This window comes from Rhinopithecus roxellana, chromosome 7, assembly GCF_007565055.1.
Source record: "Rhinopithecus roxellana isolate Shanxi Qingling chromosome 7, ASM756505v1, whole genome shotgun sequence".
NCBI classification, from domain to species: Eukaryota; Metazoa; Chordata; class Mammalia; order Primates; family Cercopithecidae; genus Rhinopithecus; species Rhinopithecus roxellana.
This window is the reverse complement of record NC_044555.1, coordinates 110,629,571-110,644,470: the sequence shown is the minus strand read 5'-3', so window position 1 is coordinate 110,644,470 and position 14,900 is coordinate 110,629,571. Positions and strand designations below refer to the sequence as shown.

At 37.6% G+C, this 14,900-nt stretch overlaps 1 non-coding gene and 1 pseudogene across 1 annotated transcript; one reads left to right on the top strand and one right to left on the bottom strand.

The window, feature by feature from the left end:
* Positions 1–284: 284 nt before the first annotated feature.
* On the top strand, positions 285–388 carry LOC115898845. Its single transcript, XR_004058509.1, has one exon. It is a non-coding gene; the product is annotated as a U6 spliceosomal RNA (small nuclear RNA).
* Positions 389–8,491: 8,103 nt separating this feature from the next.
* The window catches only part of LOC104659900, a 54,702-nt pseudogene continuing 48,293 nt past the window's right edge, over positions 8,492–14,900 (bottom strand).

Here is a 14,900-nt window from a genome sequence, read left to right as displayed (position 1 = left end):
AATCAACTAATCAGAAGGAAGAGGAGAATGCATTATGTATATTTATATAACTATTAATAGCATATAATATATAGAAATATTAATTACATATATTATATATAAATATATATTTAAAGAGATTATAAAGCAAATGTAAATAATTGGGGAATCTGAGTGAAAACTATATAAGAGGTTTTTTTACTTTTCCTGCAACTTTCCTGTAAGTTTGAAATTACTTCAAAATGAAAAATGTAAAAACAAAACAGCTGGATCCACATGTTAAAATAATATATACAATATATTAAGTGCTTACTTTGGCAACACATATACTAAAATTGGAATGATACGGAGATTAGCATTGTCCCTGGTCAAGGATGAACCACAAATTCATGAAGCATTATATATATATGTTTTTTTTTTTTTTTTTTTTTTTTTGAGCCAGTGTCTGGCTCTGTCTCCCAGGCTGGAGTGCAGTGGCACGGTCTCAGCTCATTGCAACCTCCGCCTCCCAGGTTCAAGTGATCCTCCTGCCTCAGCCTCCCAAGTAGCTGGGATTACAGGCACCCGCCACCGTGCTCAGCTAATTTTTGTATTTTGGCGGAGATGGGGTTTCACCATATTTGTCAGGCTGATCTCGAACTCTTGACATCAGGTGATCCACCACACTCGGCCTCTCAAAGTGCTGGAATTACAGGCATGAGGCACTGTGCCCAGCCTGGATTTTATATTTTTCAGAAAGAAAAAGAAAAAAAAAAAAAATACATTAGGGAGTGGATTGTCTACTTAATCAAACAAGTCTACTTTAAATAGTACTACATCTAGCTCATTAACTACTTTGAGTAGTAAGAGATGTCAAGAAAAACCATTCATGAAGGATTTTAATGTAATTATAAGGGTCAGTGTAAAAGTATTGTTCCCCTCTTGACCAGTTCTTAATCATACAGAACTTCTCTAAGAACACTTCTGGAGTATTAAGTGAGCTCTATACTGATTTCTACTGATCAGCCATGTCAATTAGCCCTAAGCCAGAGGTACTGGGTTTATTAAGTGAACAATAGAGGCAGGTGAGACATGAATAAAAAATAGAGAGGTGACTGTAAGAGTAGCATTGGCATTCTTTTTTGTCAGGGCTCAAAACATGATATCCCAAATATGGTGCCTTGGCATGCTGAGTATTTTGAGCTGAAAGAAACCCTGAAAGGACCTCAGAAGCAAGAAATGTTCATTGACGAGAGTCTTAAAAAGTTTGAAGTCAACCGGGTATGGTGGCTCACGCCTGTAATTCCAGCACTTTGGGAGGCCAAGGAGTTTGAGACCAGCCTGGCCAACATGGCAAAACTCTGTCTCTACTAAAAATACAAAAATTAGCCGGGCATGGTGGCATGTGCCTGTAATCCCAGCTACTCAGGAGGCTGAGGCAGGAGAATTGCTTGAACCCGGGAGACAGAGGTTGCAGTGAGCCGAGATCGTGCTACTGCACTCCAGTCTGGGTGACAGAGTGAGTTTCTGTCTAAGAAAAAAAAGAAAAAAGAATGAGTTCTGTTAAATACATAAATATATAAAAGTCAATAAAACATGCTGCTGAGAACTCTCAAATGTTTAGAAGGAAAGGGCTACAAAATACCAACTATGGTAGTGATCTTGTGACTATTGTCATTATGTTCGTTAATAATTTTCTCATGAGGCTGGGTGTGGTAGCTCACACCTGTAGTCCCAACACTTTGGGAGGCTGAGGCAGGAGGATTGCTTGATGCCAGGGGTTCAAGATCAGACTGGGCAACATAGCAAAACCCTGTCTCCAGAAAAAAATAACAACAACAAAAATAGCTGGACATGGTGGCGCATGCCTGTAATTCCAGTTATTTGGGAGGTTGAGGTGGGAGGATCACTTGAGGCCAGGAGTTAGAGGCTGCAGTGAGTCATGATTGTGCCACTGCACTCCAGCCTGGGTGACAGAGCAAGACCTTGTCTCAAAACAATATAATAAGAATTTTCTCATGAACATGGTTGCATTACCTCTGCAGTGTGTCCAAGTGGAATGAGACCAGGTTGTGGAGGTTGGAGAGGAACAAGAAAATTATGTTTAGGGATTTCTGTTTTGGTCTGGAAGTCAAAACTTAAAATGGGACCACAGTTTGGGACCTTATCTCAACCCTTGTTAAGATGCCTCATGTGTAAAAATAATGAGGCTATACAAGCTGGGAGGGTCCCACTTAAGAGACTGCTACAAGATCTTGACTTTACAGAAACTGGCTAGTGGCAAAGTTAGAACTTAAACACAGTTCTTCCTGACTCCATTCCCAGCCTTCTTTCTACTACACTACTCTGCCTTTTTGATGCAAAGAAATTCTTTTCACAAATCAAAGGTTTCCTTTAGAAACCTGTGGCACCCTGGGAAAAAAATTTTAACTTCCCATGCCATCTGTAGATGCTGGCGCTTGTGGTAAGCAGTGGCAGTTAACATGAGCACTATTATTAGGGAAGATGTTTATGCCACTTCTCTCCAACCTCGCTGAATGTTTACTCCCCAAATCTCAATAAAGCAAAACTAAATGGATCTGCTACCCATCTCCATAATTCAAGTTGGAAGGACAATTACCAATGAGCAACATCAACAGAAACTCAAAGATCTTCTTTAAACACATCACTCGCCTGAGCTATATTACAAGGAAAATCAGTCTTTTGTACAGGAGAAAAATCTCTGTGAGAAATATGCAGAGGAATAACTTCATTTCTTTGCATCTGCCCTCCTGGTGGGAGGTATCAGGGCTTGGGTAGCCCAAGAAGCTATAGGAAGCATATTACAGAGAGTTTAATTTATTCAAAGAAAATCAGAATCAACTAATCAGAAGGAAGGGGAAAATGCATTAATTAAACAGCTTTACTCATGCAGAAAAGCTGCCAGCATGAGCACTTCAAATTACCTGGGCACACCTAATGCATTTGCATTTGCTCGGGAGAAATGTGTTCTGCCCTACAAAGCCACGAACATTTCATAATTCCATTTGAGCGAATAACAAAAGGGAATTGACAGCTAAGAACCACCTTCCACACTTGGGGGCTATAGCCTTTTCCTAGGAATTTTTAGCTCAAGTAGAAATGCTCTTCCTGACTAGATGTGGAGAGAGGAAGTTTAAAGTCTTCTGTAAAGTAAAAGGCTAAAAAAGAATCCCCCTCCTCTCTGCCCTTCCAACAAAGGAGGTGGGCTTTTACTGGCAGGAGGCTAACAGCATTCTTTTGTTAGATATTAACATAAAATAAGGCAGTAGAAATGGATGTCCATCAACAGAATTAGAAGGAACTAAGTAAGTTTTAAGAACAAAAGGTTTACTTATTTAAATTACAGGAGTTGAGAAACAGCTGGGAATGCAATTTCTTTCCCAGAGTTAAAAAACTACAAATAGTTAAATGTAATTATGTTGCAATATAATTTTATCATTTCACATTGAATGTGTATAATCATTCTAACTAAAATAACCCTATGGGCAATACTTAAACATATATTTTATATATTTTATCTTAGCTTTTTTCAATTCAGCTTATTCATCAACTAACTTAATATTTTATTTGCGTATTTACTCCTGAGAAAGCTTTCTAATGTGACTTTTAAAGCACCTGATCTTACCCAACGATCACTACCTTAAAAATATTTTAAAGTTGCCTTATGCTTTTTATTACTTTACATCATGTGTTTATATTGCATTTTGCACAATAAAATATACTACAATTAGTAGTAGAGTTTATTAATCTGGAATTTTAGAGTTGAGAAAAATAGAAACGTCTGTTAGAAAACTTCTCAGAAGTTTGTTTTCTACTTCAAAGGAAAACATCAATTTGAAATGCAAATGAATTGTAATAAAACCTAAGGTTTACACAACTTTGGTCTAATTTAATAGATAATGTATACGGTTTATACTCAGAGGAAGCTTTAAAAAAATTAATGTATATTGTCACCTAGTGCTTAGTTTAAAATATTCTATAATTTTGTCTAAAATGGCTTATCTGTACAAATTTTGGGATCGAGCTTCTAAACAGATTGATTGTCTTAGACCTACTTGTAAAAGTGCATTCTAGGATTTCTACACCATGAAAGATTGTGGTTAAAATGGGCAAGGATGAACTGTCAATACGTATGCAGGGTATTTCCTCAGAATCAAAAAGACTAATGAAAGAGAAGTTAGGCAGAAAGTAGGTATTGCAGAGGTCTGGGAGAAACCTTTCCTCTAGACTATGAAAATTTTTGGAAAGCTTTATTTTCACATGATCTGATCACATTCGATAAAGCTTTTTCATGTGTTTTTACTCCCCAAACTAAAATAAACTGCTTTTGTGGAATATCTTTCTATGAATTCCTTTGAATGCTATCATCATTGATGGTAGATAACAGACTATAATTTCAAATACTAATTTCAAAGCCACCAGTGAGTGGAGTGGCTGCTTAATTGCAAACACCTTTGCAGAACACTGTTGACCTTCTACTATTTAGGATCTTTCAATGCATTTAGGATCTTAGCGGTAAAAATATTCTATAGCAATGAAATATACTCAGGTATAAGTGTACTGATGAGACAGGCATCTAAAATATGAATGAAGGTTTGAATATTCAGTTTTAAATATGTTGATAAAAGAAACTACAAAGAAATGTCATTGATCTAATACTTGTTTGCACATTCTTCAGAGCTATGCATGAAGCATAATAGGATTTCTACGAACCCAAACAACAAAAGGTGTAAACTGCCTTTTCAATTGCAAACTTTGTTCATTTATTCCATTGGTAAAAGAATGTAAATCTGAAGTCATTTTTTTGTTAACTGACACCAAGTCTTTCTCATTAAACTTTTTTTTTTTAAAGAAACAAGGGTAAATAAAGGTCAGAATAAAGTCAAGCTTCTTCCCCTGGGGGGGTGGGGGGGTGGAAGTAGTATAAAGAAATTTCAATAAATCGTTCCTGTCAATTAGAATCTGACATTTAAATTAATTCTAGTGCTTGAGGTATTTTCACACACTTACAGTTATGTATAATTCAGGCAAGATAAATATGGGTATTTAAGAATCTCGGCCGGGCACGGTGGCTCACGCCTGTAATCCCAGCACTTTGGGAGGCCGAGGCGGGCGGATCACAAGGTCAGGAGATCGAGACCACAGTGAAACCCCGTCTCTACTAAAAATACAAAAAATTAGCCGGGCGCGGTGGCGGGCGCCTGTAGTCCCAGCTACTCAGGAGGCTGAGGCAGGAGAATGGCGTGAACCCGGGAGGCGGAGCTTGCAGTGAGCCGAGATCGCGCCACTGCACTCCAGCCTGGGCGACAGAGCAAGACTCCGTCTCAAAAAAAAAAAAAAAAAGAAAGAAAGAAAAAGAATCTCAACAGTACTTTCTATAAATCTTTGTAATACAAATATAAATCAAATGATAGCAACATCTTTCATTGAGTTTGCATAAACCAAAACATTCATATATCTTGATTTAATTTCCTAGTAAACATTTAACTAAAATATGAGCGAGTTAAGATATTTTGGGCCGAGTTCAGTGGCTCACTCCTGTAATCCCAGCACTTTGGGAGGCCGAGGTGGGAGGGTCACCTGAGCTCAGGAGTTCGAGACCAGCCTGGGCAACATGGTGAAACCTCATCTCTACTAAAAATACAAAACTTAGCTGGGCGTGGTGGTGCATTCTTGTAGTCCCAGCTACTTGGGAGGCTGAGGCAGGAGAATCACTTGAATCCGGGAGGCAGAGGTTGTAGTCAGTCAAGACTGTGCCAAGCCTAGGAGACAGAGCGAGACTCTGTCCAAAAAAAAAAAAAAAAGCTACTTTGTTCACTGTTATGATCATTACTAAAGAACTAAAGAATAAACAAGATAATCAACAGTAGGTGTTTAATAAATTTTGAACAAATTGTCCAATAGTCAACGTAAAGCCAAAAGGAAGGGAGGGGACCCAGAAGACAGAAGAAAGGAGGGAATGGTGAAAGTGTCAAGAAAAGGCAGAGAAGTAGTGGAGAAAATATTTGTAACTACAGATTTGTTCATTTCTCTCAACTGTTTTAAAACATTATTTCAAGTGAAAAAAAGTCTGATTTTATTAATGTTAAATTCAGTCGCTAGCTGGGCCTGGTACTCGTAACCACAGCTACTCTGGAGGCTGAGGTGGGAGGATCACTTGACCCCAAGAGTTTCAGACCAGTTTTACCTGCACTTCAAGGTCTTGTCTGTAACTACCTCTAAGCACCAAGACTTAATACCTCAGTTAATTCAGAAGTAAATTTATCTGTTCCAGATTGGAGACTAAGGAGACATGACAACAAAATGCAATGTGGGTTCTTACTCTGGACCAAAAACCTACACTGTCCAAAATACAGTGGTCACTAGCTGTGTGTGGCTATTGAACATTTGAAATGTGGATAGTCCAAATTGAGATATGCTCTAAACGCAAAATACACACCAGATTTTGAAAACATAGCATTTTAAAAAGAATGTAAAATATATTGTTAACATTAATTTCATCTGTTTCATTTTACTATTTAAAATATGGCTGGTAGAAAATTTTAAACTATACACAGAGCTGGTCTAGAAATCCAAGCTAAGGAGTTTGTACTTCATCCTCGGAAGCCATTGTAGGTCCTTGAGTAGGAATGTGAGATTGTTTTTTTGGGGGGAATTTAGTCTGGCTGTGGCGTGGAAAGTGGCCAGGAGGAAGAGCACATTACAAAAGTCCAGGAGGGAGGTTCTGGACTAAGGTCATGGCTATGGGGCTGGAGACAAAAGATACAAGAGACATTTAGATGGAAATACCAACAGGTCTTTGTTATTTTCTGGATATAGAGGGTGGTGAAGAAACTAGAATCTCTGTTTCATGGTTTCTCACCTGAAAAACTGAGAGAATTTTGGTCTCCCTGATAGAAATGGAGTAATCACAAAGTTTTAGGAGTGATGAGTTAATATTTTTTAACATTTTATTTTGAAATAATTGCTGACTTACAAAAAAGTTACAAAAGTAGTTCATAGAGTTCTCATACACCCTTCACCCAGTTTTCCCACATGTTAACATTTTACACAACCATACTTTATATTTAAAAATCCTTAATTTATGAACTAATCTATAGACAAAATATTACTAGTTTCACATACAATCAATATAAAAATTATTAATAAGATATTTTATATTTTTTGTGGAGGAGATAAAGTCTTAGAAATCTGGTGTGTATTTCACACTTCCAGCCCATCTCAATTTGCGGCAGCCACATTTCAAGTGTTTAAATAGGCATATGTAGCTAATAAACACAGCATTCCTAGACCATCCACAATCTACTCCCAACCTTTCTTTTCAACATTACCTCCTGCTGTACTGCCAAGAAAACTCTCTGCCCTAGCCAGTTTGTTCTGGGGCAGGATGGCAAAAGGTTGACCTCATGTTCTTATTACCTCCCTCCCACAATCATAATAGACATTAATAATCATTCATATGACACTTACCTGCTGAGTCTCTGAATACTTCCCAATATGATGCCCCAGACAACACCAAAAAATGACTAGAGTTGGCACTTAAAATGAAACCCTTTTTCCATCCATTACCTAGTCACTGTCCCCAGCAACATCTAGCTCATTCCTACCTCTAAATTTGCTCCTGCAACTTAGCCAATCTAACAAATTCCTATTTGCCTTGAGAGCCAAACTCAAGTCTCCATTCATACAGTCCTCTCCAGCTCATATTGAACATTTTTTTTTTAAATAGACGAGTCTCACTCTATCACCCAGGCTGGAGTGCAGTGGCACAATTTTGGCTCACTGCAACCTCCGCCTCCCAGGTTCAAGTGATTCTCCTGCCTCAGCCTCCTGAGTAGCTGGGATTACAGGTGTGCGCCACCACACCTGGCTAATTTTTGTATTTTTAGTAGAGACGGGTTTTCACCATGTTGGTCAGGCTGGTCTCAAACTCCTGACCTCGTTATCTGCCCGCCTCGGCCTCCTAAAGTGCTGGGATTACAGGTGTGAGCCACCGCACCCAGCTCGTATTGAACATTCTTTCTTCTAATTTCTTTTTTTTTTTTTTTTTGAGACGGAGTCTCGCTCTGTCGCCCAGGCTGGAGTGCAGTGGCCAGATCTCAGTTCACTGCAAGCTCTGCCTCCCGGGTTTACGCCATTCTCCTGCCTCAGCCTCCCGAGTAGCTGGGACTACAGGCGCCCGCCACCTCGCCCGGCTAGTTTTTTGTATTTTTTTAGTAGAGACGGGGTTTCACCGTGTTAGCCAGGATGGTCTCGATCTCCTGACCTCATGATCCGCCCGCCTCGGCCTCCCAAAGTGCTGGGATTACAGGCTTGAGCCACCGCGCCCGGCCTCAGCCTTGATTTTTAAGACTGTATTCTTTCCATTGCACCATGTCTCGTCAGGTGGATAGACATCCAAGAAAGACACCATTCTTTCTTCAGGACTGTGTAAGGCAGAAGTGAAAAGATTTAGAAAAAAACTTCAAATTGTGTACTTTGACACTGAACGTATACAGAAAATAACAATTCTTTAGCCAGATCCCGTATGTTCATGAGCAGTCACTTGGACCAAACCTATAGGAGAAAATAAAACTGGCATAAATGTATACCACTTGTCATTGACTGACGCCTCCCACATCTTTTGCAACTGAATTATGTGACATGATGTATGGGTCTTATAAAAACACTTATTCCAAATCATTTACATTAGCTGTCGAGTCCTCGTGATAGTGATGGACTAAATGTCTTTAGAGGACTATGCACAAACTGACCTTGTATGTTTTCTCATTGCAAAAGCAGATATAATAACATCAGCCTCCTGCTTATATTTATGTGATAAAGTCCATCCAATTAGTATTTTTTCACAAGCATGCTGACTCTGTGAGAGCAAAGAGATTGTTGTCCATTTTGTTTACTGCTCTGCTCCATTGCCTAGAAGAACAGGTGGTATTTTCTGAGTCCCAGTTTCATATTTAGATTTCCTTCTTATCTTGACTTAATTCAATAATAGTTAAAATGAGTCTATGATGTAATTATTGCATAAAAATAAGCAAAGTACCCAAGCTGAAACTGTACACTAGAGATTTTCTCATTTTCTCATGAACTTATTGAGCCCTCACAGCAATTAGAGACCTTTCCAGGACTTTCTTAAGACGTAGTACTTTTATGATTTTGTTTCTTTTTTTTGAAATGGAGTCTCGCTCTGTCACCCAGTCTGGAGTGCAGTGATGCAGTATCGGCTCACTGCAGGCTCCGCCTCCCAGGTTCATGCCATTCTCCTGCCTCAGCCTCCCAAGTAGCTGGGACTACAGGAGCCCGCCACCACTCCCAGCTAATATTTTGTATTTTTAGTAGAGATGGGGTTTCACCATGTTAGCCAGGATGGTCTCGATCTCCTGACCTTGTGATCTGCCCACCTCGGCCTCCGAAAGTGCTGGGATTACAGGCATGAGCCACCGTGCCCGGCCACTTTTATGATTCTTAATCAGAAACTCCAATCAATGAGGAAGTGGGTCCAGAGTCTGTCCTGACTCACATTCTTCCACGTGTTTTCTCTCTCTTTAAACAGCGAAACTAGTAATGGGAAAAATGTCTAATTGCATCTTTTATATAGCACCTTATTATATAAAGCAATGAATTCTAAATGAAGTCAAGTGAATTCTAAACATGAAGCAATAAAGTAGTAAAACCACGAGGAACCCACAGAATGCAAAAGCTATTTATAAATAGGATTTTTGTTTCTTTTCTCTTTTTTTGTGGCACTTGATGTTACAAATGTGATTAATCTCACATAATTCTATCATATTTAAACTAGAAGCATAGAGTAGAACAAAGGGAAGAATACTAAATAAGATAGTGTGGTACTTAGGATGGGAACTGGAAGCTAGCAGTGGGAGGGGAGGTGGAGAGATGGGAGGAGCAGCTTTGCAAGTGGTTCATAAATAATGGCCTGCATCCCATCTGACAACATATAAAAATAAAAGAGAGTAATACAGTTTGTTACTGTTTAGAAATGAAATGAAATTTTAAAACGTTTCAAATGAGCAATTTTCTCCTCACATTAGTACTCTGGGGACTGATAAGGCTTTTTCTCTTGTCTCTTCCGGTTGCCTTGAATGGTGATCAGCAATGCATGATCAGCCAAGTGGCATCAGCTCTAATGCTATCATCATATGCCAGCCAGAGGGAATGTGAAAGGGGAAATGGGATTTGCCACTGCAAATACCATCTCGATTAATAAATATCTGAGACACACCAAGAGAGAACAAAATCTATCTTCCTCTTTTTGCATGCACCATGCCTTTTCAGTTATATTACTTGATAATAAACCCTCTTTTACAGCCTGTTGTGTTTCCACGCAGCTGACAAGCAGATCAAATCTCCCCAAAAGGGTCATGTTAATCACCGTTTCAAACAGCTATCCAAAAAAAATGCATTCTAACATGCCTTTGCAAAGGTATAATTCAAATGATTACCTCATGTGTTCCAAAGGGGAATCGGGTGCTGTCCTGTTTCCATAGCACTCAATTTCACAACATTTTGCAAAACTGCTCTGTGAGATATCTTCCTTCAAGAGTAGCAATATCACAGTCATAACTTTCTAAATTTGGGCCTGCAGTAATGACAGACTTTGAATGAATGCTTTCCTATGGTATGGGAAGGAAGAATAAGTTCAAAAAATTAGACTTTTCTCAGCTTTAAGCTCTAAGCTACACTAAGCTGACTTGTCTTCCTTTTTACCTATGTGAAATGCTTATCCTTTGACTGGAATGGAAGGCCAAAATTCACTCTGCTTTCTGCACTGGCTGTTGTTTGAATATTTTTATAATGATTACTTTTAAAATCATAAAAGAAATAGAGAATATATGTTTCAAGAATATATGTCTTTGTGTACATATTATCCTTACCCATGATAGAATCCTGTCTCAAGGAGGCAAAATGATAGTGAAGAGACATGAGTTCAAATTCAAAGTCTGCCAATAACTAGTTTTGTGATCTATGACTTGTTATTAAACTCTCCAAGTCCAAATGTCCTGATTGGCTACTGAAAAGGTCTCTAGAGACTTCTCCTGCTCTTTAAAACAAAAGGTAGTAAATAACCTCTGGACAAAAAAGAAGGCATTTGTCTTCTACATGTTGAGTTTCTAGATGTACTTTAACTTGAAATTTAAAGATTTTTCATGTTACGTGTCTGTTATTCGGGAATTTTAAAATCCAGTTTTATATTCAGTTATTTCAAATGAATTACAATTCAGTTTCATGATCAACTATTTTTAAATTGTCAGGGAAAAGTTCATTTTCTACTCTTTCTTGCCTCATTCTGTCTAAAACACTAAAATTAAAATGAGTAGCAATGGAATCCATTTTTCTGCTCAAAAATTATTGACTTATAAAATTTCTTCTTCACCAGGATATTTTACAATATTTTCTCATTAGGAATTGTATGTATAAAACAAAAGTTCAACTAACCTATGAAGTAAAGTATTATGATCCTTAAATATTTTGTCTTGTTGTGAAACTCTGTTCTGATAAATCTGTTCTCTCATATCTTATATATTCAACATGGCTGTTCATCTAGTTCTCTGTGAAGTGTCTGAGAACTAGATCCAGAAGACCGAACCAGGAAAAGCCAGTAAGTTCCAAGAAAACAAAACAAAAATAACTTCCCAAACATGATCGTGAACCTAGCCAAAAGCATACAAGTTTCTGAAAGCTTAAACTGTACAAAGATTTGCTTAAGTAAGTAAATGTTGTTGTTATCCTTTCCTTTATGATTTCAGAGTTTTCTGAGGAAATATTCCTTTTTTAAGATGTCGTGGTTATACTCAGTTAATACAGTCTACAGCTCTCTAAATATTCTCTCTTGCATTCCATATCCCAGGTCTTCAGAGAGAGAGAGAGATATATGTATATATATATAGACACACATATACATATATATATCTTCAGATAAATTTATAGGGGTGTGTGTGTATGTGTGTGTATATATGTATGTGTATATATGTATATGTGTGTGTATATATACTCCTTAACGTAAAGAGCAAAAATATGTCTACGTTACATAATAGGCAAAATATGGCTGGCCTGTATTTTTATTTTTGTGCATGCAAATAGCAGCAGTCACATAAAGCAACTTAAACTGACCACCTAAGACATCATAAAATGTGTCAGACTGTTAGAAAGCAAAGTGTAGAGTGTATTTACTAGATATGTTTGACCATGAAAGGTTCAGTGAGTCCCAGAATAAAGGAATACCTCTCATGCAAGTCTTAAACAAGAGCCAATCCAAATACTTTGATTGGAAGTCTGGTATGCGTGTTTATTTTTAACATTTGACTTCAAGTGCCTAAGATGTGGATGAAATATGGAATTGATTTTTTCTTTGACAAACTTTTGTTATTGTGACTTAGGTTGTAGTACTTATTCTTTTACAAGATGCCTATGACTCAATGGTTAGACATGGACTCTCTTAACTTTTAGCAGTTTACTTTTGCATAATATATTATAACTAACCAGTGTTAATTTCCTTGTTCTTCACAATGCATTAAACTTAGAGGCAAACTAGAATCTAGAGTCTTGATCTAGCTAAAAAAAAAATAAAAAAATAAAAATAAATGTTTAACTGAGGATCCAATAGTGAACAAAATAAACACACTCCCTACTGGTAAAGAAACAGTACATGCAGAAGACCTGTAGCTGGGTCAAATTGATCTGTTATAGACTTTCAGACTCTCATAATATACAGTCATGCATTGCTTAAGGACAGGAGTACCTTCTGAAAAATGCATCATTAGGCAGTTTTTGTCACTGTGTGAATATCACAGAGTGTCCTTAGGCAAACCTAGATGGTATATGGTGTGACTCCTAGGCTACGAACCTGTACATCATGTTACTGCACTGAATACTGTAGGCAGTTGTAACACAATGGTATTTGTGTATCTAAACATTTCTAAACATAAAAAAAATGTAATGCATTGTGCTATAACAATATGACAGCTAAGCTATCACTAGACTACAGGAATTTTTCAGCTTCATTATCATTTTATGAAACTACCACCACATATATGGTCCATGTGTGACTGTATTTTGTTGTACCACTTATCAAAGTTGAAACTTTACATTTAGGTGTGTAATTAATTAAAGCAGAATGCTATTAAGAGACTTCAATGATATCTTAAGGATTTTAGTCTTCACAGCTAACATCATACTTAACCACGAAAAGCTGAAAGCGGCCGGGTGCAGTGGCTCACGTCTGTAATTCCAGCACTTTTAGAGGCCAAGGTGGGTGGATCACCTGAGGTCAGGAGTTCGAGACCAGCCTGGCAAACATGGTGAAACCCCGTCTCTACTAAAAATACAAAATCAGCCGGGCATGATGGCACATGCCTGTAATCCCAGATACTTGAAAGGCTAGGCAGGAGAATCACTTGAACTCAGGAGACAGAGGTTCCAGTGAACCAAGACCATGCCCTTGCACTCCAGCCTGGGCAACAAGAGCAAAACTCCATCAAAAAAAGAAAGAAGGAAAGAAAGGAAGGAAGGGAGGCAGGGAGGGAGGGAGTGGAGAAAAAAAGAAGAGGAAGAGGAAGAAGAAGAAGAAGAAGAAGGAGAAGGAGAAGGAGAAGGAGAAGGAGAAGGAGAAGGGAAAGAAAGAAGAAGAGAAAGAAAAGAAAGAAAGAAAGAAAGAAAGAAAGAAAGAAAGAAAGAAAGAAAGAAAGAAAGAAAGAAAGAAAGGAAGGAAGGAAGGAAGGAAGGAAGGAAGGAAGGAAGGAAGGAAGGAAGAAGGAAGGAAGGAAGGAAGGAAGGAAGGAAGGAAGGAAGGAAAGCTGAAAGCTTTTCCTCTAAGATCAGGAACAAGACAAGGATGCCCAATCTTAATTCTATTCAATATAATATAGGAAGTCCTCACCAGAGCAATTAGGCAAAAAAAAAAAAAAAAAAAAACCAAACAAACAAAAAAAAAAAAAAAAAGAAAGAAAAAGAAAAAGAAAAGGCATCCAAATTGCAAAGCAAAAAGTTCAGTTCTCTTGGTTTGCAGATAATACACCCTTATATACGGAACACCTAAAGACTATTAGAACAAATTTAAAAATTCGGTAAAATTGCTGGATACAAAATCATCGTACAAAAATCAGTAGTGTTTCCATACACTAACAACAAATACCTGAAAAATAAGAAAATAACCCCATTTACAAAAGCATTAAAAAACTTAGAAAAACATTTAAGAAACAAGGTAAAATTTCTGTCTACTGAAAACTATAAAAATACTGATGAAAGGAATAGAAGAAAAGACAAATATTTCACATATGTGATTCAGAAAAATTAATATTGTTAAAGTGTCCATGGTGCCAAAGCAACCTACATATTCAATGCAATCTCCAGCAAAATTCAAATAATATTTTTCAAAGAAATAGGAAAAAAATCCTAAAATTCACATAAAACCACACAAACAAAAAAACCCCGAATACCCAAAGCAATTGCAAACAAAAAGAGCAAAGCTAGAGGCATCACACTACCTGATTCCAAAATATACCAAAAAGCTATTATAATCAAAATAGCATAGTACTGGCATAAAAACAGGCAAATAGACCAAAGGAGTAGAATAGATAGCTCAGAAATCAATCCTCACATTTACAGTCAGTTGATCTTCAACAAAGGTGCCAAGAACACACAATGGGGTAGAGAGAGTCTCTTCAATAAGTGGTGTTGGGAAAGCTGGATATCCACATGCAGAAGAATGAAATTGGACCCTTATATCTCATCACATACAAAAACCAAGTCAAAATGAATTAAAGACATAAAGGTTAAGGTCTGAACCCATAAAACTACTTGAAGAAAACAGAGAAAAAGCTTCTTGATGCTGACTTTAGCATTTTTTTTTACATCACCCAAAAAGCATAGACAACAAAAGCAAAAATAGACAAATGGGATTGCATCAA